The 25,394-nt window shown below is 40.9% G+C and overlaps 1 non-coding gene across 1 annotated transcript; it reads right to left on the reverse strand.

Moving 5' to 3' along the window:
* Positions 1–15,405: 15,405 nt before the first annotated feature.
* On the reverse strand, positions 15,406–15,512 carry LOC148861045 (small nucleolar RNA R71). The gene has a single exon (XR_016095219.1). It is a non-coding gene; the product is annotated as a small nucleolar RNA R71 (small nucleolar RNA).
* Between the last annotated feature and the right edge of the window lie 9,882 nt (positions 15,513–25,394).

Genomic DNA, 25,394 nt, shown 5'->3' on the forward strand with positions numbered 1-25,394 from the left:
TACATTAAGTGGTCCTTGGGCCAAGCCATCTTATAAAAACCCAGGGACTGTGGGCAAGTGCAAGATTAGCCCATCAGGTATTATCCTAAATGGTCTTACACTTAGCCTCTCAGCCCTTAATGATCAAGCACTGCCCGACAAGAGAAGACCTCTCTCTCGGATGCAAGGAACAGTGCCGCACTCTCTACTCACATGGATCCCAGGAATTAAAATCTTTTGCAAATCTTTTGAAACCATACATATACATATACATATATATATATATATATATATATATATATATATATAAATTCCAACGATTGAAATCAACTGCCGGAAGTTTGGCTTCCATCAGAGATAGTGCATTCCCGATCATTACCATTGTCTGACAAAGGGGATGATCCTGTCACTATGACCACTCACTCAGATGAATTCTTAGACTGCCCCAACATGTCCAGGTTTTGACCCCCACTAAGGATTTCACTGATTGACACATCAAAGACAACCCGATCCAACACCTAGTGTTGTGTCATAATCGAGTCTAGGGGTCAAGTGTAACTTTCTGGTTTTGCCCATCTGTCTCAAAGGTCTAGGGCAATACTGGAAATCTAGTCCGGTTCAAGGGTTCAAACAATCCCATACTGCATGTGCCTTGGGTCTTACCCTGATGGCCGAAACAAGCCATCCCAACACTTAGTGGCACATCAGTATCAGCCTTGGCAGGATAAATCTCCCCAGACCTATCCAATGGATGTGAACATTTAAAACTAACACAAGTTTCTATAAGTATCCAGTTTTAGGGTCTTACACAAAATTATACCAAACAACTTGAATCAAACATGCACTTTAATTTATTTCCACTAAATAACAAAAGTACATAAAATCTGATTGAAGCTAAGGGCATACAAGACTGTCTAACAGCTCCCACTTGCACTTAGGTCCAATCTAGTACAAGCCAGAGTCCCATACTTTCCACGTGTTTCTCAAACACCTTCTGTGTCAGTGGCTTAGTCAATGGGTCTGCCACATTATCCGCTGATGCTACCTTCTGAATTAGGACGTCCCCTCTACCAACGATCTCCCGCAGTACATGGTACTTCCTCTCGATGTGCTTTGACTGCGAGTGGGCCCAAGGCTCTTTAGCCTGGGCGATCGCTCCATTGTTGTCACACAACAACAGGATGGGTGATGTGCTGGATGGAATCATTCCCAATTCGTGTATGAATTTCTTCATCCACACGGCTTCCTTGGCAGCTTCACTTGCGGCAATGTACTCGACCTCGGTTGTGGAGTTTGCAGTGGACCCCTATTTGTTGCTTTTCCAGCAAACAACACACGATCCTATCATGAAAACATACCCGGATGTAGACTTTCTATCATATGGATCCGACTGGAAATCGGCATCGGTATACCCCAGAACTTGTAGTGAACTACCATCGAATACCAGACAAAACTCTTTTGTCCTTTGAAGGTATTTATGTATGTTCTTCATAGCAGTCCAATGCTCCTGCCCTATGTTAGCCTGGAATCTTCTTACCACACTCACCGCTTGAGCTATGTCCGGGCGATTGCACAGCATGGCATACATGATGCTCCCTACGGCTGAGGCATAGGGAACGTCTCTCATGCCCTCAATCTCCTCAGAAGTCTTGGGAGACATCTTCTTGGAGAGAGTTACTCCATGTCTGAAAGGAACATTTCCTTTCTTGGAGTTTTCCATGCTATACCTTTTGACAATTTTTTTAATGTAAGCAGCCTGGGATAATCCAATTATCCGCTTCGATCTATCTCTATAGAGTCGAAGACCCAGTATGTATGAAGCTTCTCCAAGATCTTTCATGGAGAACTGCTGTGACATCCATACCTTGACCGAAGTCAACATTCCTACATCATTCCCAATGAGTAGGATATCGTCCACGTACAATACTAAAAAAATAATCTTATCCCCACAGGACTTCCTATAAACACAGGGCTCATCCGGATTCTGCTCAAAGTCAAACATTTTGACGGAAGAATCAAAATGGATGTTCCAACTCCTACAAGCCTGCTTAAGTCCATATATGGATCTGTTGAGTTTACATACCATGTGTTCCTGACTAGCAGCAATAAAGCCTTGCGGCTGCTGCATGTAGATATCTTCACTAAGATCTCCATTCAGGAACGCGGTTTTGACATCCATTTGCCAAATCTCGTAGTTATGGTATGCTGCTACAGCTAGCAGGATCCTAATGGATTTAAGCATGGCCACGGGCGAAAAGGTTTCCTCATAATCGATGCCTTCTTTCTGAGTATACCCTTTTGCCACTAAACGAGCTTTGTAGGTCTCAATCCTGCCATCGGGGCCCTTCTTCCTCTTGTAGATCCATTTGCAACCAATTGCTTTTACCCCAGAGGGCGGATCTACTAGAGTCCAGACTCAATTGGTCTCCATTGACTCCATCTCAGCTCTCATGGCCTCCACCCACTTCTTGGAATCTATGTCTAACATAGCTTCCGCATATGTCACGGGATCCTCTTCACTAGTCAAGGCTTCCACCAGGTAGATATCTTGGTCACAACCATATCGGACTGGTGGTCTGGATACCCGGGTGGACCTTCTAGGTTGGGATTTTTGATCGACATAGTTTCGGTTAGGTTAGTTCCAATAGAAGGATGTAGAACATAGAGACCATTCTCCAGTTCCCCGCATGCGATGAATTTGTTATTCCCTTTAACAGTAATCATATTACTAAAATAAACAGTATATCCATCAGCACACAGTTTAGAAATAGAAATTAAATATCTTCTCAAGTTCTGTACATAAAGACAATCTTTAAGTACAAGGACTCCTTCTCTAAAAGCTAATTCTACAGTTCCTATCACCGCAGCTGCAACACTTGCAGTCGTTTCCAAGAATAGTGTCACCTTGCCATCACTCAATCTTCTGCTAACTTTGAACCCCTGCAGTGAGTTACACGCATTCGTTGAAGCCCCAGAGTCAACACACCAGGACACAGAAGTAACTACCATATTAGTTTCTATGACACAAGTTTCGATGTTACCTTTCTTAGATTCCAGGTAGGTAGGACAGTTCATCTTCCAGTGGCTGGTTTGTTTGCAGAAGTGACAGACATCAGATGCCTTGTTTTTCTTCTGCTTCTTGGGTTTGGCAGCTTTCTTCTGGGGCTTCTTTGCCTTTCTCTTTTTCTTGCCCAATCTGTTAGCTTCAGCAAGCATAAACACAGGCTCATCCCTCTTTAAAAGATTCTCGGCTCTCTACAACATATTGCTAAGTTCCTGGATGCTGACATTCAGCTTATTCATACTGTAGTTCATAGTGAACGCATTGAAGGAAGAGGGCAAAGAATTCAGGATGGCATCCACTTGCGTGCCAAGATCTAGCCCGGATCTAAGAGCTTCAAGTTCATTAATGTTTCCCATCATCCGAAGACAATGGTCATGAACTTTCTGCCCCTTGGACATTTGCGTGGTCATGAACAATTTCAGGACCTTCTGTCGAGTAGAACGGTTCTGCTCTTCATACACTGTTCTTAGACTGTCCAATATGTCCTTGGCTAGTTCAATATGATCGAACTGCCTCTGTATTGAGTTGTCTAATGAGGCAATAACAAAGCAGCGGGCTAGGGAGTTCTTATCCTCCCAATCTTGGTAGTCCCTCCTACGGGCCTCAGAAGCCCTATCACCCAGACTTTCCGGGGCAGGATTTTTCACCACCTTATCTAACTTTTTAGAAGTTAGGACCAGCATAAGATTTCTATACCAGTCGGCATAGTTTGGGCCCTTAAGCTTGTTATCATCTAGAAGCTTTGCAAATTGACTATTTGCCATTTTCTGATAAAACAACAAAAACGTTAGTCCACAACCTTAGTCAGATTCATGTTACCTACACAGATATGGCTTTTAATCTATGTTCTATTCCCATTTATTCATCTCTGAGATTTTCCCTCCCTTCTCAGTGATGGAGATGATGGAATGTCTCTGGAAATGTGGGAAATCACATAGGGTGTGTGAAGCCAACTGTTTCAGCTGCATAACCCCACCACCTTTCTGTGATAGATCATATCCACTCATCAGATGAATTTCCCTTTGGCCTCTGTCAGACAAGGTTCATAGCCATTTTCAGGTAAACCGTTCTGTCCAGTGAGTGCACACCCATCATATTCAGGTTATGCCAAGGTACCGTGAGAGAGTTCCCATTTTCTAGTGAAACCCCTCCCATATCGAATGACCTTCAGGTTCCATACGCATCCCTTTTTAGGGTTGTGGGGCCCACCAAGTACAGAGGGGTCATCCAATGACCTTAAGGGACACCATGGCAATGATGTGCATTCAGCCATGGTGTGCGCAAGAGCCACTAACGAGTTAACAAGGGCCAAGTGCTTATGGCCCATGGTCGCAGCACATCATACATCCAAACATCACATGTAGAGGAAGAATTGATCCAATCAATTAACTACTATAAAGCCCATCAAATGGCCCATTTAAAACTTCAAGCATTAACAATTAATGTTTACTAGGTGTATGGGCTGAATAACAGTTAGCAGTTCGACCCATACAGCTTTTCTCACAATAATAGGCTTTTGCAGTTTTAACCCTTTAAAACTGGGCTTTACAGGTGGGCCGAATTAACCCCTGTAATTGAACATCAGATTTGGAATAACCAGTGTGAGAAATATGGACTGAAAAACAGCCCCTTTCGAATCTCAAATTCAGTCCAAACAGTTTTGGTCCAATCTAGTCCGAAATGGTCCAAAACTGATTTTCAATTCAAGAATTAATTCAAGAGAGATCTGAAATTAATAATTTTTTATTTTAGACAATCACAAATAAAAGATATGGACTGTTCGTACCACCTGCAAACAAAGGTTAATCACAAAAGTTACAGTTTCATAAATTGTAAATCGCAGTATGCGATTTCTCCATCTGCAAATCTCTAGCGCCGTCATCTTCTTCCTTCTTCTTTAATCAAGAAAATAAATAAAAAATAGAAATCCTATTTCTATTAATTAATTACATTCTTGATCAAATCCTATACATTTAGTCTAGAAAAATAAAAAAAATTATTTATAGACCGAATAATAATAAAAGGAAGAAAAAAGGGTGCGTAGACTATCTACGCCAAATCTGCACTGCAATCTCTAGGTTCAAACAATCCATTAAATCAAAAATAAATAAAGAACAATTCTAAATAAATTTTTGGATTTAATAAAATTAATTTCAGATCAAACACCCTTAACAAGAAACCATTTCTTGAAAAAAAAAAAAAAGGAAAGCAATCTACGCAAATCTTGGCAGAACATTTTCTGTTCATCTGTGCAGGGTCAGATCTGATTTTCTTTTGATTCAAGATTCAAACCTGTGGCTCTAATACCACTGAAAGAATGGTAGGATCCATCTAATGGACACCAAGAAAGGTGCGGAATGGGGGGCGAATTTCAAAAAAATTTCCTACCTTCTTCCAACTGGGAATCATATTCCATAAATTTAGAATACATTATTCAAGTATCCTACTTGAACCATAAACAAACCAGATCTGAACCAAAAGGAAATAGGAAGGATTATACCTGATCCGGAGAAATAATATCTCCCAAAGTTGGTGTTCATGCCCAAAGAAGTAACCAAGATCCGCTCCTGCTGAAGATGACACAGTTGTGGATGGAACGAAACCAACAGGGTGCATCCTACACACTGGATTCTTCACAAGAACCCTTTGGGAACCTTGAACACCGAATCCTAGTGTCTTTCTTGCAAGACTATTGTCAAGAACTGCTTTCTTGACTTCCTATTGCTGCAAAGATCCAATCTTCCAACAGGTAGTGGCGGTGGCTGAAGGAGGAGAAGTACAGGGACGAAGAGGGCAGAATTGTCTCTTTTCTCTGGAGTCTGTGAGAGATCAAATCTCAGATTGCAGGATGTGTTTCTTGCTTGCTCAAACCCCTTAGTTTGAAATATAATATTTCTGCTAGGGTTTTCTCCTCTTTCTTCTTGATTAAGAAACCTCCCAATATTTTGGGAGTTATCCCAATCCAAATCAGTATTTGGATAGAGGTTAATCTTAATCCTATCTGTAGATTAAGTTAGTTAACTCCTAATCTTATCAGAAGGTTACCAGATTCAAATCTAATTTGAATTTGGTCTCTTAGAGTGGATAAGGTCAAAGACCCAATCCTTTTACTAACACTAATCTCAGATTCACCCCATGAACTGGTGATCATATCAATCTAGTTTGAAATGGGCTTTTGGCCCATTAAGTGTTTAGTGTTTAACTAGTTTCCAACCTGCTGCCTGATGTGTGGCTCATTGTGACACTAGCAAGTGCACTAGCCGTTCAAGTAATAAAGTAGTGAGTGAAGTATCGTTCCCACGAGGATTTAGGAAACAATTACCAATACTAAATTGAGCACTTCTTATCTGATCAAAAAATAAACCAAAACTTTAATGAAAACTAAAAAAATCCTAAATTAAAATCTATCTAAATCATTGGTCCAATTGCCTTCAAATCAGGTTAGAAGAGTAAGCAGTAAATGTCAATCTCAGAATTCAGCAATCTATCAATTTGGATCATTCGAATGAATCATGATTGAGCCTTGGTTTGGTGAAACCCCAAGGTCATGAACAGCCTCTCTCAAGCGCATGTTCATCTTATGCATGAGTGACGGTTCTTCTATCTCTAGCAAGAATCTAATCCCCATGCATGCATTTCTTCAAACACTTCTAAGGCATCAATTCAAATCTGAATTGATCACCAACTGAATTGTGCAAGTTATCTCTAACCTTGCACTCAATTCAGTTCTTGAATAGTAGATCTGAATTCCTAGAGTCTCTCTCAAGCACTCTAGGAATTCCAAGCTGTAGATTAATTCGCCCAATCTGAAAATTGCAGATCTGAATTCTCTTTCAAGCAATTCAGATCTTGCAATCTCAGATCTGAGAATTCAGATCTGAGTTTTGAAGGTTAGTTGGCCGAATTAATCTACAATCACACCCTTATTCAAGAAACTTCAAGTACAATGCATGACCATTTGAAGGAATCAAAAAGAATTAAATTGCTGAACTGAAATTTTACAAGCTTAAATACATCAAGGAAGAATGGAAACAAGGAGAAAGAAGAAAGAACATATAACTAAGAAACTGAATTCAAATCAAAAGAGAATGAAACTACAAATGATTTATTACAAAAGATCTTTGAATCACAAACCCTCAATTCGAACTCACCTTCTTCTTCTAGCTTGCTTGTCTTGAACTTCCTTCAGCCCTTCTTCTTCTTCTTCCTTGCGCCTAGCCTTCTTCTCTTCTCTTCTCTCAAGGTGGCCGAACCTCTAAGAGTGGGAGAGCCTTCCTCTCAAGCAATTGAACACCTCTCCCCCCTCCTAGAGGCCTCCTTATATAATTTTTCAAGGGAGCTCTTGCCCCTTCTTGAAGCCTCTAGAATGGGGTGTATTACACCCAATTCTTGAACTTTCTAGAGCTTTCTTGAAAGCCTCCTAAGGGCTGCTATTTGGGCTGCACTTAGGCTCTCTCTTAGCACATGATAGCTATACATTGAGTTGCTCTTTTGGGCTAAGAATGGGCCTTCCTTGCTGGGCCGAATTCTACTCATAGCTAGGCTTTATTTTCTTGGGTTCTCTCAAGGAATTCACTTGCTCTTTTTGGGCCGAAGTGCTCTCTCTTGCTTCCACGACCGGGCTGGACTGAAATTGGTCTTTTTGAACCTTCTTTTCTTGCCTTTTTCCTTCCTTTTCTTGGATTAATTATCCCTGAACTTATTCTTAGCATTAAGCTAAATTAAGGCAAAAATTAATAAAACCGGCATAAAAATCCATGCTAAAGTCCTCAAAAATTATAGATAAATTGTAAGTTCATCACTGCCCAGTTGGGCTTCTTTGTATGGCGTGGGACCCAAGCATTGATCTACACACCAGCCACATGGGTTTGGCCCAGCCTTTATTACATGGCCCAGCCGAATTCACTGAAAGACTCAGTGACCCCCTTGAGCCCATCACATGGACCCTATGGGCCCAACACTTACATTAAGTGGTCCTTGGGCCTAGCCATCTTATAAAAACCCAGGGATTGTGGGCAGGTGCAAGATTAGCCCATCAGGTATTATTCTAAATGGTCTTACACTTAACCTCTCAGCCCTTAATGATCAAGCACTGCCCAACAAGAGAAGACCTCTCTCTCGGCTGCAAGGAACAGTGCCGCACTCTCTACTCACATGGATCCCGGGAATTAAAACCTTTTTGCAAATCTTTTGAAACCATACATATACATATATATATCTTATTTTTGTAAAACAAAATTCCAACAATTGAAATCAACTGCTGGCAGTTTGGTTTCCATCAGAGATAGTGCATTCCCAATCATTACCATTGTCCGACAAAGGGGCTGGTCCTGTCACTATGACCACTCACTCAGATGAATTCTCAGACTGCCCTAACATGTCCAGGTTTTGACCGCCACTAAGGATTTCACTGATTGACACATCAAAGGCAGCCCGATCCAACACCTAGTGATGTGTCATAATCGAGTCTAGGGGTCAAGTGTAACTTTCTAGTTTTGCCCATCTGTCTCCAAGGTCTAGGGCAATACTGGAAATCTAGTCCGGTTCAAGGGTTCAAGCAATCCCATACTGCATGTGCCTTGGGTCTTACCCTGATGGCCGAAACAAGCATTCCCAACACTTGGTGGCACATCAGTATCAGCCTTGACAGGATAAATCTCCCTAGACCTATCCAATGGCTGTGAACATTTAAAACTAACACAAGTTTCTATAAGTGTCCAGTTTTAGGGTCTTACAAAGAATTATACCAAACAACCTAAATCAAACATGGACTTTATTTTATTTCCACTAAATAACAAAAGTACATCAAATCCGATTGAAGCTAAGGGCATACAAGACTGTCTAACAGCACTTTAGCAGTAGCTCAGACGTCAGTTTATGAAGCCATCCGGGAAGAGCAGAATCCCCCAAAGCGGCTGAGGATAGAAGAGCCAATTTTCTTCATGGAAGATGACGCGCGAGAGGTCCACTACCCCCACGATGACACACTCGTAATAAAGCTGAGGATCAATGACTTCGAGGTCAGGCGTGTACTCGTCGACTCAGGCAGCTTGGCCGACATCCTCTTCAAAGCTGTGTTCAACCAGCTCCAACTGCAAAGAAGCGACCTAAAGTCTACAAACACTCCTTTGGTGGGCTTCAGCAGAGAGGAAGTCCAGCCCCTTGGGAAAATAACAGTACCTGTGGAAGTTGGCACATGAACTTGCATGGTCAGATTCAAACACGACTTCCTGGTGGTCATGACCCTCTCCCCCTACAATGCTATAATAGGTCGGCCGATCACCCATGTCCTACGGGCGGTGGTCTCCACTTACCATTTGGCTATGAAGTTCCCAATAGACTTTGGAGTGGGGGTAGCGCGAGGCGACCAGCTCGAGTCCCGTAAGTGCTACATCGCCGCCCTGAAGGGAAAGACCAAGGTGGCCGATGACCTCGAACTGAAGCGGCCTATGGAGCAAAGTGAGGAACGAGCCATGCCCATGGAAGAAATAGTCGTAGTCCTGACCTCAGCAACCAACCCGGCTCGGACGCTTCAGATCGGTGCTTTCATCCAGGAACCTCTAGGATCCAAACTAGTAAGCTTCTTACTCCAAAATTTAGATATTTTTGCATGGTCCGCGGTAGAGATGCCCGGTATAGACCCCAACCTCATAACTCACAAGCTGAATACTGATCCTGTAGTTATGCCCGTTAGACAGAAGAAACGCAACATAGCTCCAGAGTGGTGGAAAGCGGTCGACGATGAGGTCGAGAAGCTCCTCGTAGCTGACTTCATAAGAGAAGTCCACTACCCTAGCTGGGTAGCCAACCCCATCCTGGTGAAAAAGGCCAATGGCAAGTGGCGCATTTGCGTCGACTACACTGACCTAAACTGCTTCCCACTCCCCATAATTGACCGCTTGGTGGACACGACCTCAGGGCACGGGTTGCTATGTTTCTTGGATGCCTATTCGGGCTATAACCAAATCAAGATGGACCCGACGGACAAAGAAAAGACTACCTTTGAGTTCGGTCTATACTGTTACAAGGTTATGCCCTTCGGGTTAAAAAATGTAGGGGCAACCTTTCAAAGGTTTGTAAATAAGTTGTTTGCGCCACTAAATGTAGAAAAGTAGAATCCTATGTAGACAACATGGTTGTCAAAACTCAATTTTCACATGAATTAATACAAGACTTGCATTCTATTTTTGAAATTTTGTGTAAGTTTAATATGAGACTGAACCCAAACAAGTTTGTATTCGGCAAGACCTCGGGCAAGTTCCTAGGATCCATCATTAACCGATGCGACATTGAGGCCAACTCAGACAAAATTAAGGCCGTCTTAGATATGAGACCACCCCGGAAGTTGAAGGAGGTTTAGAGGTTGAACGGCCGCATAGTCACCCTGAGCCGCTTCATGTCCAACTCGGTGGACCGTTGTTTGTCGTTTTTTAAGGAAATCAAAAGCAAAGGTTTCAAATGGACCCGAGACTGTCAACTCGCATTTGGAGAGCTCAAGAAATACCTCGCTAGTGTGCCAATCTTAACCTGGCATGAGGAGGGTGATATTTTAGAACTGTACCTCTCGGCAAGCGACAAAGTGGTTAGTGATGAACTTACAATTTATCTATAATTTTTGAGGACTTTAGCATGGATTTTTATGCCGGTTTTATTAAATTTTGCCTTAATTTAGCTTAATGCTAAGAATAAGTTCAGGGATAATTAATCCAAGAAAATGAAGGAAAAAGGCAAAAAAAGAATATTCAAAAAGACCAAATTCAGCCCGGCCCAGCCATGAGAGCAAGAGAATTTCATTCGGCCCAAGTAGTACAAGCTAACTCTTTGGAAAACCCAAAGGAAGAAGCCTAGCAAGAAGAAAATTTCGGCCCAGCCCATTTTTAGCCCAAATAACAGCCTAGAGTGTAGCCCACATGAGCTCAAAAGCAAGCTAAGTTGTAGCCCAAATAGTAGCCCAAAGGGAGCTAGGGGCGGCAACTCCTAGATGTTTCTTGAAGAGAAGGAGGGAGCACTCTAGAAGGTTCATGAGGGGTGTAATACACCCCATTCTAGAGGCTTCAAGAAGGGGCAAGAGCCCCCTTGAAAAACTATATAAGGAGGCCTCTAGGAGGGGAGAAGGTTGTTCAATTGCTTGAGAGGAAGGCTCTCCCACTCTTAGAGGTTCGGCCACCTTGAGAGAAGAGAAGAGAAGAAGGCTAGGCGCAAGGAAAAAGAAGAAGAAGGTGAGTTTGAATTGAGGGTTTGTGATTCAAAGATCTTTTGTAATAAATCATTTGTAGTTTCATTCTCTTTTGATTTGAATTCAGTTTCTTAGTTATATTTTCTTTCTTCTTTCTCCTTGTTTCCATTCTTCCTTGATGTATTTCAGCTTGTAAAATTTCAGTTCAGCAATCTAATTCTTTTTTATTCATTCAAATGATCATGGATTGTACTTGAAGTTTCTTGAATAAGGGTGTTATTGCAGATCAATTCGGCCAACTAACCTTCAAAACTCATATCTGAATTCTCAGATCTGAGATTGCAAGATCTGAATTGCTTGAAAGAGAATTCAGATCTGCAAATTTCAGATTGGGCGAATTAATCTACAGCTTGGAATTCCTAGAGTGCTTGAGAGAGACTCTATGAATTCAGATCTACTATTCAAGAACTGAATTGAGTGCAAGGTTAGAGATAACTTGCACAATTCAGTTGGTGATCAATTCAGATTTGAATTGATGCCTTATAAGTGTTTGAAGAAATGCATGCATGGCGATTAGATTCTTTCTAGAGATAGAAGAACCATCACTCATGCATAGGATGAACATGCGCTTGAGAGAGGCTGTTCATGACCTTGGGGTTTCACCAAACCAAGGCTCAATCATGATTTATTCGAATGATCCAAATTGATAGATTGCTGAATTCTGAGATTGACATTTACTGCTTACTCTTCTAACCTGATTTGAAGGCAATTGGGCCAATGATTTAGATAGATTTTAATTTAGGATTTCTTAGCTTTCATTAGAGTTTTGATTTGTTTGTTGATCAGATAAAAAGTGCTCAATTTAGTATTGGTAATTGTTTCCTAAATCCTCGTGGGAACAATACTTCACTCTCTACTTTATTACTTGAACGGCTAGTGCACTTGCTAGTGTCACAATGAGCAACACATCAGGTTTTTGGCACCATTGCCGGGGATTTATAGAAGCAATATTAGGAAACATTGAGCATTCTTAATCTGATCTCATTCCGCATTGCATTCATAGTTGGGTTAATTTGCTAACTTTTTTCATTTCAGCTTGGACTGCAACTGCTGTACTACTGTAGTTATGTTTCTTCTTTCTTAAGTAGATTACTTTCTTTTTCTGGTTTCAGTTTCATTTTAATAAAGACATATTTGATTTCTATTCAATCTTGGTGTTGTTCCCTTCAAAAAAAAAAAAAAAATTCACATAAACATGAGTGTTGTAGATCTGAGTTGCATTCGGCACTCAGATCAGCAGATTTTAGATCTGCAGCACTCAGCCGAAAAGAATTGCTTGTGTTTCAGAATTTTATTTCTTTTTCCATTACAAAATATATATATATATATATATATATATATAAAATGAAAAAAAAAAGGAGATCTTTTGAACAACCAGAGGAGCAATTGAGAATTCGGATCAGAATACAGATCTGAGTTCAAATCTGAATTCTGCTACAGCAGATTTGCAACAGTTCAGATTTGAGCTCCTCTGAACTCAGACCTGAACTGATGCAATTTTGAGGGGAATTGGGTGTCATAACCACCCCAATTCACCCTAGGGCACTTCTGCTATTCTCAAAGGCAATTTGGTAGAAATAACTGAAGGTAAGGCAATTGAGATTTCAGATCCGAACTCAGACTTGAGTTCAGACCTGAACTCTGCTATAGCAGAACTGCAATACTCAGAAAAAAAAAAAATTCTGTTCTCAGCCCTTTATTATTCTTTTCTTTCATTACAAAAAGAAAAAAAATATATATTTAGATAGTGAAAAAAAAAAAAGAGAGAGAGAGAACCATATAACCGAAAGAATGGAAACCAAGGATTCGGATCAGAACTCAGATCTGAGTTCAGATCTGAGATTTACTGTAGCAGATTTGCAACAGTTCAGATCTGAGTTCCCTTGAACTCAGACCTGAACTAATATAAATTCAAAGGGTAATTGGGGGTTATCTTCACCCCAATACACCCTAAAAAAAATCTGCTATCTCCCAAAAACAATTGGATAGTCATGGTTGAAGAAATTTGGATCTGCAATTACCTAGATCTGAACTGGGGTTGTGAACAGAGCAGGATACAGGGCATACTTTGCTGAATTAAATAACTTGTACTCCGATCTATCTGAGCTGATTTGGTTGAAGAAAAGTATATTTAATCTGAGAATTTTTTTATGCCTCAAGAGATTTCATGAAAAGTGGCACTTCCACACCATTTTTCTATTAGAGTTCAAACCTATAGCAGGGCTACTATAGCAGACCTGCTACAGCAAGACTGAACCAGGGCAGGTTTTGAACAGGTTTGTATTACAATTAACATTACTAAATTGGCATTGTGAATTGTCCTGGGCTGATCTTTGATTTTTTTTTTTTTAAGTTAGATAGCTCTGATTTCAGCTGTGCATGAATAGAAAGTCTAGCAGATCTGAATGGGTGTGTGCAGCCGTGTGTACTACATTCCAATAAGTGTATACTCCATCAAGGGCTACATTGATGGAGCCATGTTTCTTCTCTTGATACTTGATTGTTCCATCCTTAGTTTCAGTTTTTAATGTAGCTTATGCAAATCAAATTTCTCTTCTTCTTTTGGTTCTAAAAAAAATAAATAAATAAATAATAAATAAATAAATAAATCTCAAAATGAGTTCAGATCTAAATTACATTCATCAATCAGACCTGCACTCATCCAAAAAGATTTTGGTTGCATTGCTGTATTTTGTTTTAGTTTTCTTCCTTTAAAAAAAAAAAGGGTGATTTTGTTCAGTAGTGTAGTTGCATTACTGCTTTGTGTTTTATTTCATTTCAAAAGAAAAGAAAAAGAAAATCAGATCCCAGCAGCCACACCATGGTGAATACAGGTCTGATTTCAGATCTTTTTACTACTGATTGATTTCGGTTTTGTGCAAATCTGTATACAGCATGTTTCATTGCTGATATCAGTAGGTTATCCTGCTGAATTGCTCAGTTTTAGTATGGCTACTCCATCTGGTGTTTGGTGATGCATAGCTCATCAAAACAGTGGGCTCAGATCTGATATTTAGTCGCCTTCCAATATGGAAATCAGACCTGAGCACAACTGTACTGTTATCAGCAGCTGCTATTATATTTATTATTGTTCTCAGTGGCTTCTGAGATTTCAGAGCTGATCTCAATTTTGTGTAGAACTGATGTCTGAATTGCTATCAATCCTTTGTACATTGACTTCAGTTTAGTGTATTGACCTTCAGTAGCACAGAAGAGCCTTTTAATATGAAACTCAGACCTGAACACAATCACTGCTGATCCGCACTTGGCTGTCCTCAGTAGCTGCTAAGATTTCATAACTGTATATTACTGTTCTCAGTAGCTACTGAGATTTCAGCTCTCAGCAGTTTATATCTGTGTAATTAAATCCCGTCCCTGATTTCAGCAATATAAAGAAGAGGAATTTGTAAACTGTTGTTCTAATCAGAGATTACTGAATTCAGACCTGTTTGAAAATTGCTACTGAATTCTGTATATTGAATAAGATGTTGATCTGCTTTTAGTTAGCTGCATTTATTTATTTTAGGATGTAGGTTTGTATATTCCAATACTTCACTTTACATTTTCAATTGTAATAGGATTAGTTATTTATTTTCTTTTGTGAATATTGGCCTTTTTATTGCTTTGACCTTTACAGTTTATGACAAGCAGACCTGAACTGGAAGAGATCCTTTACGACCCGGAGATTGAACGGACTCTCCATGTCCGTTTGAGAGCTGCTAAGCAAGTCAGACAAGAAGCACAAGAAATGGCTGAACAAAGAACTATGATGGATTATGCCAAGCCCACCCTCACCGGGACTGTCTCCAGCATTATCAGGCCAACTATTGCTGCCAATAACTTCGAAATTAAACCGGCCATAATCCAAATGATACAAAATACGGTTCAATTTTGTGGTATGGCCCATGAGGATCCGAATGCACATATTGCTAACTTCTTGGAAATCTGTGACACCTTCAAACACAATGGGGTAAGTGATGATGCCATCCGGCTGAGGTTATTCCCATTTTCTTTGAAGGATAAAGCCAAAGCTTGGTTGAACTCATTACCGGCAGGATCTATAGTCACATGGGATGAAATGGCCAGCCGTTTTCTCTCTAAATATTTTCCCCCTTCTAAAACTGCTAAAATGAGGAATGACATCACTACTTTTTTCCAGCAAGAGGGGGAATCTTTATATGAGTCATGGGAACGATACAAGGAGCTGTTAAGGAGAGTTCCTCACCATGGCCTTCCGATTTGGCTGCAGGTGCAAACATTTTATAATGGTCTGATCGATTCAAACAAGACCATCTTAGATGCAGTAGCTAGGGGCTCCATAAACAATAAGACTCCCGAGGTTGCCCATGCACTCATCGAGGAGATGGCAGCCAATAACTACCAATGGCATTCAGAAAGGACACCAGTTAGAAAGCAGCATGGCCTTCATAATGTGGATACATACACAGCTCTCTCTGCACAAATAGGAGCACTTAGCAAAAAAATTGATGAGATGCAGATGGCAGCTATGCATGTACAGTATGATAAGTGTGGGGGAGGCCATGATAGGACTGAATTCCAAGTTGGCAGTCAGTCTTTTCAGTCCACAGAACAAGTAGACTTTGTAGGCAACTTTACAAGACAGCCAGGAAATCAGTACCATCATGCCTATAACCCCGGATGGAGAGGCCACCTGAATCAGCATGCACCTAAACCTTTCCACCAAAACTTCTATCAGCCGGAACTGAAATCTAACTTGGAGGAGCTAATGACCAAGTTCATAGCTAGTGCGGAAAATAGATTTCAGAATAACGAAACATCGATAAGGAACTTGGAAACTCAGGTTGGGCAGCTGGCACAGATGATTTCAGAAAGGGCTCCGGGTACCTTACCTAGTAACACCATGGTAAACCCAAGGGAACAAGAGGTTGTTGGGAGAATTCCCAATTCAGATACTTAGTCATAAACTGTCTTACTTGCTTTTTGTTTTTATTTTTCATAGCATTTAAGTTTAGTTAGTTTTTCTTAGAATTTAATTGAATAAAGATACTGATCTCCTCTTCTAGTTTGCAAGTGATTTCTAGCAGAAGAAGTTTTCCACTAACAACATATTGCAGAATTTAAGAATGATCTTCAGGGAAGTCCTCTAAATACCTCCTATTACTTGATGATGCTCTTGCTAGTTTTATTGTTACTGCCTAACACTACGAACATTGAGGACAATGTTCATCTTAAGTGTGGGGCAGTGAGCCCGAGGCTACGGTATGAGGGCTGAAACCATGCACCCCAACACACATATGCAGGCAATGACATAACCAAAAAAGACTGGAACCCCTCAAGTTCATTACTATTTATTTGATGATTTTTAAGAAGGAATTCAATGAGTTGAGGGAGACTGATGTACTTGTTAAGTTTTTATTCTTGTGAATGACCCAATTTGATATATGCATGAGAAAAGGGGAGCTGAATATGCTTTTCAGCATGACTAGCCCTAACTATCTTCATGTGTATGGAAGCCCTTGATTTCATGGTTAATGGTCAAGAGAGCTAGTACACATCTGAAGTGCTGATTCTTGAGGTTCAATAATTGCAAAGAAGGACAAAAGCCCAAATTGACTCCGCTATTCTGAGCTGAATAGTAAAACTAGCAGCTTAGAACATGAGTCCTATTTACCTACCTCAAGCAAGTGACCAGTGTGAGATGGAGCATAAGATGCACTCACACCAAAAGAAAAAAAAAAAAGAAAAGAGAGAGAAAAGTGTGTGAGATGGAGCATAAAATGCACTCACACCGAAAAAAAAAAAGAAAAGGGTGAGATGGAGCAAAAGATGCACTCACCCCTAGAATTAAGAAATTGTGGTGATAGCTGAGGTTCAAAGGGGCACTCTAAAGTTGAACTCTCATTGAGATTTAGTTACAGATGTGAAACTTAGTGAAATTTGATTATTAACCTTGACAATTAAGGAGCTGATTTATATATGAATTAGAAGTAAAGGCTAGACTATGGTGAAATTCATATTCTCCTTTCCTTGGATCTGATACATATCTTAAATGGTAATTTACAAGAATAAGAGTTGAGCACATACAAAAGTTCCCCGACTACTCAATGCATTTCTATCTAAAAAGTTCACTAGGTAAATGGTGAGAACAGAAGGGGGGAATATTAAGTTTATGGCTGATGTCTTTGCTTGAGGACAAGCAAAAGCTTAAGTGTGGGGGTATTTGATGAACTTACAATTTATCTATAATTTTTGAGGACTTTAGCATGGATTTTTATGCCAGTTTTATTAATTTTTGCCTTAATTTAGCTTAATGCTAAGAATAAGTTCAGGGATAATTAATCCAAGAAAATGAAGGAAAAAGGCAAGAAAAGAAAGTTCAAAAAGACCAAATTCAGCCTGGCCCAACCATGAAAGCAAGAGAATTTCATTCGGCCCAAGTAGTACAAGCTAACTCTTTGGAAAACCCAAAGGAAGAAGCCTAGCAAGAAGAAAATTTCGGCCCAGCCCATTTTTAGCCCAAATAACAGCCTACAGTGTAGCCCACATGAGCTCAAAAGAAAGCTAAGTTGTAGCCCAAATAGCAGCCCAAAGGGAGCTAGGGGCGGCAACTCCTAGATGTTTCTTGAAGAGAAGGAAGGAGCACTCTAGAAGGTTCATGAGGGGTGTAATACACCCCATTCTAGAGGCTTCAAGAAGGGGCAAGAGCCCCCTTGAAAAACTATATAAGGAGGCCTCTAGGAGGGGAGAAGGTTGTTCAATTGCTTGAGAGGAAGGCTCTCCCACTCTTAGAGGTTCGACCACCTTGAGAGAAGAGAAGAGAAGAAGGCTAGGCGCAAGGAAGAAGAAGAAGAAGGTGAGTTCGAATTGAGGGTTTGTGATTCAAAGATCTTTTGTAATAAATCATTTGTAGTTTCATTCTCTTTTGATTTGAATTCAGTTTCTTAGTTATATTTTCTTTCTTCTTTCTCCTTGTTTCCATTCTTCCTTGATGTATTTCAGCTTGTAAAATTTCAGTTCAGCAATCTAATTCTTTTTTATTCATTCAAATGATCATGGATTGTACTTGAAGTTTCTTGAATAAGGGTGTTATTGCAGATCAATTCGGCCAACTAACCTTCAAAACTCAGATCTGAATTCTCAGATCTGAGATTGCAAGATCTGAATTGCTTGAAAGAGAATTCAGATCTGCAAATTTCAGATTGGGCGAATTAATCTACAGCTTGGAATTCCTAGAGTGCTTGAGAGAGACTCTATGAATTCAGATCTACTATTCAAGAACTGAATTGAGTGCAAGGTTAGAGATAACTTGCACAATTCAGTTGGTGATCAATTCAGATTTGAATCGATGCCTTAGAAGTGTTTGAAGAAATGCATGCATGGGGATTAGATTCTTGCTAGAGATAGAAGAACCATCACTCATGCATAGGATGAACATGCGCTTGAGAGAGGCTGTTCATGACCTTGGGGTTTCACCAAACCAAGGCTCAATCATGATTTATTCGAATGATCCAAATTGATAGATTGCTGAATTCTGAGATTGACATTTACTGCTTACTCTTCTAACCTGATTTGAAGTCAATTGGGACAATGATTTAGATAGATTTTAATTTAGGATTTCTTAGCTTTCATTAGAGTTTTGATTTATTTGTTGATCAGATAAGAAGTGCTCAATTTAGTATTGGTAATTGTTTCCTAAATCCTCGTGGGAACGATACTTCACTCTCTACTTTATTACTTGAACGGCTAGTGCACTTGCTAGTGTCACAATGAGCAACACATCAGTAAGTTCGGTACTAATAAAAGAAGTAGATTGGGTTCAGCGATCCATCTATTATGTTAGTAAAGTATTGCAAGGAGCAGAGACGAGATACCCAGAGATAGAAAAGCTGGCATATGTACTGGTAATTGCAGCTCAGAAGCTCCGCCCATACTTCCAGGCTCACATTGTTATTGTTCTCACTTACAAGCCTTTAAGGCAAGTCTTGTTTAAGCCCGAGGTCTCTGGTTGGTTGATGAAGTGGGCTGTTGAGCTCAGCGGGTATGACCTCTAGTACAAGCCATGAACTGCTATTAAGGCCCAAGCCTTAGCAGATTTCATTGCCAAATGCACATTCAGCTCCAAAGTCCCCAGGTCGGTTGAGCGCGAGGCTCCCAGCTCGGGTGAGCCCGAAGCTCCCAGGCCAGTCGAGTTTGAACTCCGTGAGGTAATAGCCAGTGTGGCATCTCTCCTAGTTCGGCCAAGCGCGAGCTGGGATGAGGAGCCCTGGATCCTTCACGTAGATGGCTCCTCGAACCAACAGGGCAGTGGAGCCGGAATGGTTCAGCACGGCCCAATTGGCATGAAACTGAAGTATGTGCTATGCTTTGAGTTCACGACATCTAACAATGAAGTGGAGTATGAGTCATTGATAGCTGGACTAGCCCTAGCCAGAGAAGTAAAAGCAAAGCACATCGTTATCTACAGCGACTCCCAGCTCGTGGTCGACCAGGTCACTGGTGAGTACGAAGCTCACGAGCCAACCATGATAGCCTACTTAGCCAAAGTCTAAGAGGCCCTGCTCAACTTCCAGTCACACTTTGTCAGGCAAATCCTAAGGTCGGAGAACACTGAGGCCGATGCCCTGTCAAGATTAACCAACGCCAACGACATCACCATGAGAACCGTGTACATAGAGGACTTGCCTCGGCCTAGCATTCTCGGGGAGGCAGAGGAGATTGCTCCCGTCTTTAAAATCCCAGACCACTTTCTCTCGTTCATCCTCCACCATCTAATCAAAGTTTCGAGTCTGATCTAGAAGAGTGCACTCCAAGTCTCGCACCTACTGCCTGAGGAGCTCCCTCTTCGCCGCCATCCTCGATGACTCCTCCCTGTAACGCGCACTCTCTTTAGAAAGCTAAACTATTCAAGCCTCCTAGTCATGGACAAGCAGCTCTTGAGACTCGCTCCCCTTGCGAGTGTGATGGAGCTCACCCCAGATCCGGTCGAGCTCGCCCTGGATCTTCTTGTTCGCAGCCCGCTGGTCGAGGGCATTGACGCGGTGAGTAGAATGTCATCTACATACAGAACCAAGAAGGTAACCTTATCTCCACTATACTTCCTATAAACACAGGGTTCATCCGAATTCTACTCAAAGTCAAACGATTTGACAGCAGAGTCAAAACAGATGTTCCAACTTCTAGAAGCTTGCTTAAGTCCATAAATGGATCTATTGAGTTTATATACCATGTTTTCCTAACCCGCATCTATGAAGCCTTGCGGCTGCTGCATATAGATATCTTCAGTAAGATCACCATTCAGGAATGCAGTTTTGACATCCATTTGCCAAATTTCATAATCATGGTATGCTGCTATAGGTAGCAGGTTCCTAATGGATTTAAGCATTACCATAGGCGAAAAGGTTTCCTCATAATTGATGCCCTCTTTCTGAGTGTACCCTTTCGCCACCAAACGAGCTTTGAAGGTCTCAACCCTACCATTAGTGCCCTTCTTCCTCTTGTAAATCCATTTGCAACCGATTGCTTTTACCCCGGAGGGCAGATCTATTAGAGTCCAGACTCCATTGGTCTCCATTGAGTCCATCTCTGCTCTCATGGCCTCCACCCACTTCTGGGAATCTATGTCCAACATAGTTTCCGCATAAGTCATGGGATCCTCCTCACTAGTCAAGGTTTTCACCAGGTAACTATCCTGGTCATAACCATAACGGACTGGTGGCCTGGATACCCGAGTGGATGTTCTAGGTTAGTCACTACCTAGAACTTGTGGGAGATCTCCCACTGCTCCTGAGCTCTCCTCATCAAGAACAATTTCCTGATGATGGGTGTCCAAGATGTAATCGGTCTCCAAGAATTGGGCATTTCGACTGTAGAACACTTTCTGCTCACTTGGGTCATAGAATATGTAACCTACAGAGCCTTTTGGGTAGCCTACAAATAGGCAACGACTGGTCTTGGATTCCAACTTGTCTGCACTCGTTCTTTTAACGTGTGCTGGACAACCCCAAATCTTCAAGTGTCTGACTCTTGGTTTCTTTCCGGTCCAAAGTTCATATGGAGTGCTCGGAACTAATTTGGTTGGAACCCGATTCAGCACGTAAATCGTAGTCTCTAATGCGTAACCCCAAAAGGATGTGGGTAACTCTGAGTGTATGAGAAGTGACCAAACCATATCCAATAAGGTCCTATTCCTCATCTCTAAAAACACTGATAAGTTGTGGTGTAGCAGGAGGAGCTAATTGTGATACTATCCCATTGTCCTTTAAGTATTCCTTGAATGCATCAGAGAGATACTCGCCACCTCGATCAGATTGAAGGGCTTTAATTTCTCTCCCCAACTATTTCTCGACCTCTTGTCTAAACTCTTTGAACTTTTCAAAGTATTCAGACTTGTGTCTCATCAGGTACATGTAACCATATCGTGAGAAATCATCTGTGAAGGTGATGAAATACACGTGTTGATTTCGTGTCCTAATACTCAGGGGACTACATACATTAGTATGTATTAGGTCAAGTGTGCCTGTAGATCTTTTAGGCTTACCGTTAAATGGCCGTTTTGTCATCTTGCCTTGTAGGAAAGGCTCACAGGTGGGAAGATCTTCTACAGTTAGAAAATTCAAAGGACCATCCTTTACCAACCTTGTGATTCGGTCAATACAAACACGTGGGATTAACTATATCAGGGGCTCTCTTCTTGGGGATTTCAGCTGATGTAGTTTTAGTTATGCTAGTTTCTAGAGAAGGATGTAGAACATAAAGACCGTTCTTCAGTTCTCCGTATGCGATGAATATGCTATTTCTTTTAATAGTAATCGTATTAATAAAGAAGACAGAATAACCATTTGCACACAGTTTTGAAATAGAAATCAAATTTCTCCTTAAATTTTGTACATAAAGACAATCTTTGAGTACAATTATTCCTTCTCTAAAAATTAATTCCACGGTTCCTATTGTCGCGAATGCAACAGTTGCAGTAGTCCCCAAGTAAAGTGTAACTTTTCCTTCACTCAGCCTTCTGCTTACCTTGAACCCCTGCAGTGAGTTACACGCATGAGTTGAAGCCCCGGAGTCAATGCACCAGGACACAGAAGCTACCAATAAATTGGTTTCTATAACTCAAGATTCGAAATTATCATTCTTGGATTCCAGGTAGGCAGGACAGTTCTTTTTCCAGTGGTTGGTCTTCTTGCAGAAGTGACAGGCATCCGATGCTTTGTCTTTCTTCTGCCTCTTGGGTTTGGCAGCCTTCTTCTGGGGCTTTCTCTTTGCCTTCCTTTTCTTGCCTGATTTGCCAGTTTCAACAAGCATGGCAATGGGCTCATCCATTTTAATCAATTCTTTAGCTCTTTGCAACATTTTGCTGAGCTCTTGCAAGCTGACCTTCAGCTTGTTCATGTTGTAGTTCATGATGAATGGATTAAAGGATGGAGGCAGAGAGTTGAGAATAGCATCGATCTGTGTTACCGGATCCAAGAGCCTCCAGTTCATTGATATAACCCATTATCCGGAGACAATGGTCGTGAATTTGTTGGTTCTTGGACATCTACGCGGTCATGAACTGTTTCAAGACCTTCTGCCGAGTAGAATGATTATGCTCTTCGTACATTGTCTTAAGACTATCCAATATGTCCTTGGCAAGTTCGATCTGATCAAACTGCCTCTGAATTGGATTGTCCAAAGAGGCAATGATATAGCAGTGGGCAAGGGAGTTTTTCTCCTCCCATTCTTGGTATTCTCGTCTACGGGTCTCAGAAGCCCTATCTCCCTGATGATCCGAGGTAGGATTCTTGGCTACCTTATCCAACTTTTCAGAGGTTAAGACCAACATAAGGTTCCTGTACCAGTTGGCATAGTTTGGGCCCTTAAGCTTGTTGTCGTCAAGAAGCTTTGCAAATGATCCGTTTGCCATTTTCTGATAAAAAAGCAAACATCCGTCCACAACCTAATTTGATTCATGTTCATTTCATAGATATGGATTTTAATCTATGATCCATTTCCCTTTATTCATCTCTGAGATTTCCCTCCTATCTCAGTCATGGAGACTACAGGTTGTCTCTGGAAATGTGGGAAATCACATAGGGTGAATGGAGCCAACTATTTCAGCTACATAACCCCACCACTTTCTGTGAAGGATCATATCCACAAATCATATGAGTTTTCCCTTTGACCTCTGTCAGACAAGGATCAGAGCCATTTTCAAGTAAACCTTTCTGTCCAGTGAGTGCTCAACCATCATGTTCGTGAATGCCAAGGTACCGTGAGAGAGTTCCCATTTTCTGGTGAAGCCCCTCCCACATCGGTCTATGACGCCCCTATCATCTTATGAAACACTTAGACAAGCCCAATAGCAAATGGATAGCCCATTTTCTGGTGTGTTTCCTCATTACTGAAGGACCCATCCTCATGCTAATGATGGAAGGCCTTTAGAGAGTTCATCGTATGAATCTCCCTATCACTTGCACTCATATTAGCTGGAGGGAATAGTTAATTATGCCCTAGTTTGCTTTAGGTCAAACCAATGTGGCTCCTACTGACTTTCATAAAGTCAGTTTTCGATGGGCCTTTCATTGGCTAGGGTTCCGCACGTAACCTCTTGATGAGGTGTGGGGCCCACATCTGAGGGAGGTCGTCCAATGACCAAAAGGGACACCATGGGAATGATGTGCATTCAGCCATGGTGTACATAAGAGCCACTGTCGAATAAGCATGGGCCAAGTACTTATGGACCATGTACGCAGCACATCACACATCCAAACATCTCATGCAGGGATAAATTGATCCAATCAATTAATTATCTGTATGGCCCATTGGAAGCCCATTAAAAATGTATAATATTAACCATTAATATTATCTAGGTATATGGGCTGAATTAGGGTTACCCAGTTCGGCCCATATAGCTTTATCATTTGTAGTGGGCTTTTAGTAGTTTTAACTATTTAAAACTGGGCCTTTATTGGTTGGGCCGAATTAACCATTTAATTTAATATCAATCCTCAGGCCCATTAGTGAGAAAATTAGGGCTGACTTTCAACCTTGATTAAACCCTAGATTTGGTCCAAACAGTTTTGAACCAATCTTGGTACGAATGGGTCTTGGGTTTGATCTTTAATTAAATCCTTAATTCAAGAAAATAATCTGAAATTAAATAACTGATAAAAGAAAATCAAGAATCAGTTAATTAGGGTTGTTCACACACTCCATCCTACAAAATAGAGGTTATATCACAGATTGCAGTTTCACAAACTGCAAATCGCAGATAGCAAATGTCCCATCTGTGAAATCTCATTCTCTACGTCGCCATCTTTGATCCAAAATTAAAATTAAATAGAAATCCTATTTCTATTAATAATTACATCAGATTGAAGGCCTATACATTAAGTCTAAAAATAAAAAAAAAATTATTTACAGACCAAATGTAATAAATAAATTCAAGAAACTGCAAATCTTGCAGTTCTCCCTGCGTAAACCAAGAATTTGATCTCCTCTTGTACGAACAACCCTTAAATCAAGAAAATTATAAAGAACTATTCTAAACAATAATTAGATTTATATAAATTGATTTTAGATTATTTGCCCATCGATTTTGAGAACAAATTTCCCAAACCCATATCTGTGAAAATTGGGTAGAACGCCTTCTCCCTATTTGCGCAGGTTCAGATCTGAAACAGAATGGTTCAACATTTGAACCATGACTCTGATGCCATTGAAGGGATGGGAAATCCATCACATGGACGCCCAAAGATTGCGGAATAGGCAAATTCCCCATTTAGAAAATCATATTTTCAAAGATCATTTTTGAACCATAAACTGAACCAGATCTGAACCAAAAGGAGTAGGGAGAGATAATACCTGATACAGAGAAGTAGTATCTCCCAATGGAAGTGTTCACGCCCAAGGAAGGATCCAAAATCTGCTCCCACTGAAGATGGCGCAGTGCAAGGTGGAGCAGAATCAACAGTGTTCTTCCAAAAGAACTTGACCCTTCTCAAGAATCACTTGGACGACTTGTGAATACAACTCCCACCAATATTTTCTCCAAAAGATTGGTATCAAGATCCAACATTGATATCTCCCAAGAACTGGAGATCGAACTGCTGTAGGCGACGGCTGTAGGAAGTAGGTGGCAAGAGAGTATTT

Source organism: Nelumbo lutea, chromosome 4 (genome assembly GCF_056320005.1).
Source record: "Nelumbo lutea isolate HS-2025 chromosome 4, American lotus-T2T, whole genome shotgun sequence".
NCBI classification, from domain to species: domain Eukaryota; kingdom Viridiplantae; phylum Streptophyta; class Magnoliopsida; order Proteales; family Nelumbonaceae; genus Nelumbo; species Nelumbo lutea.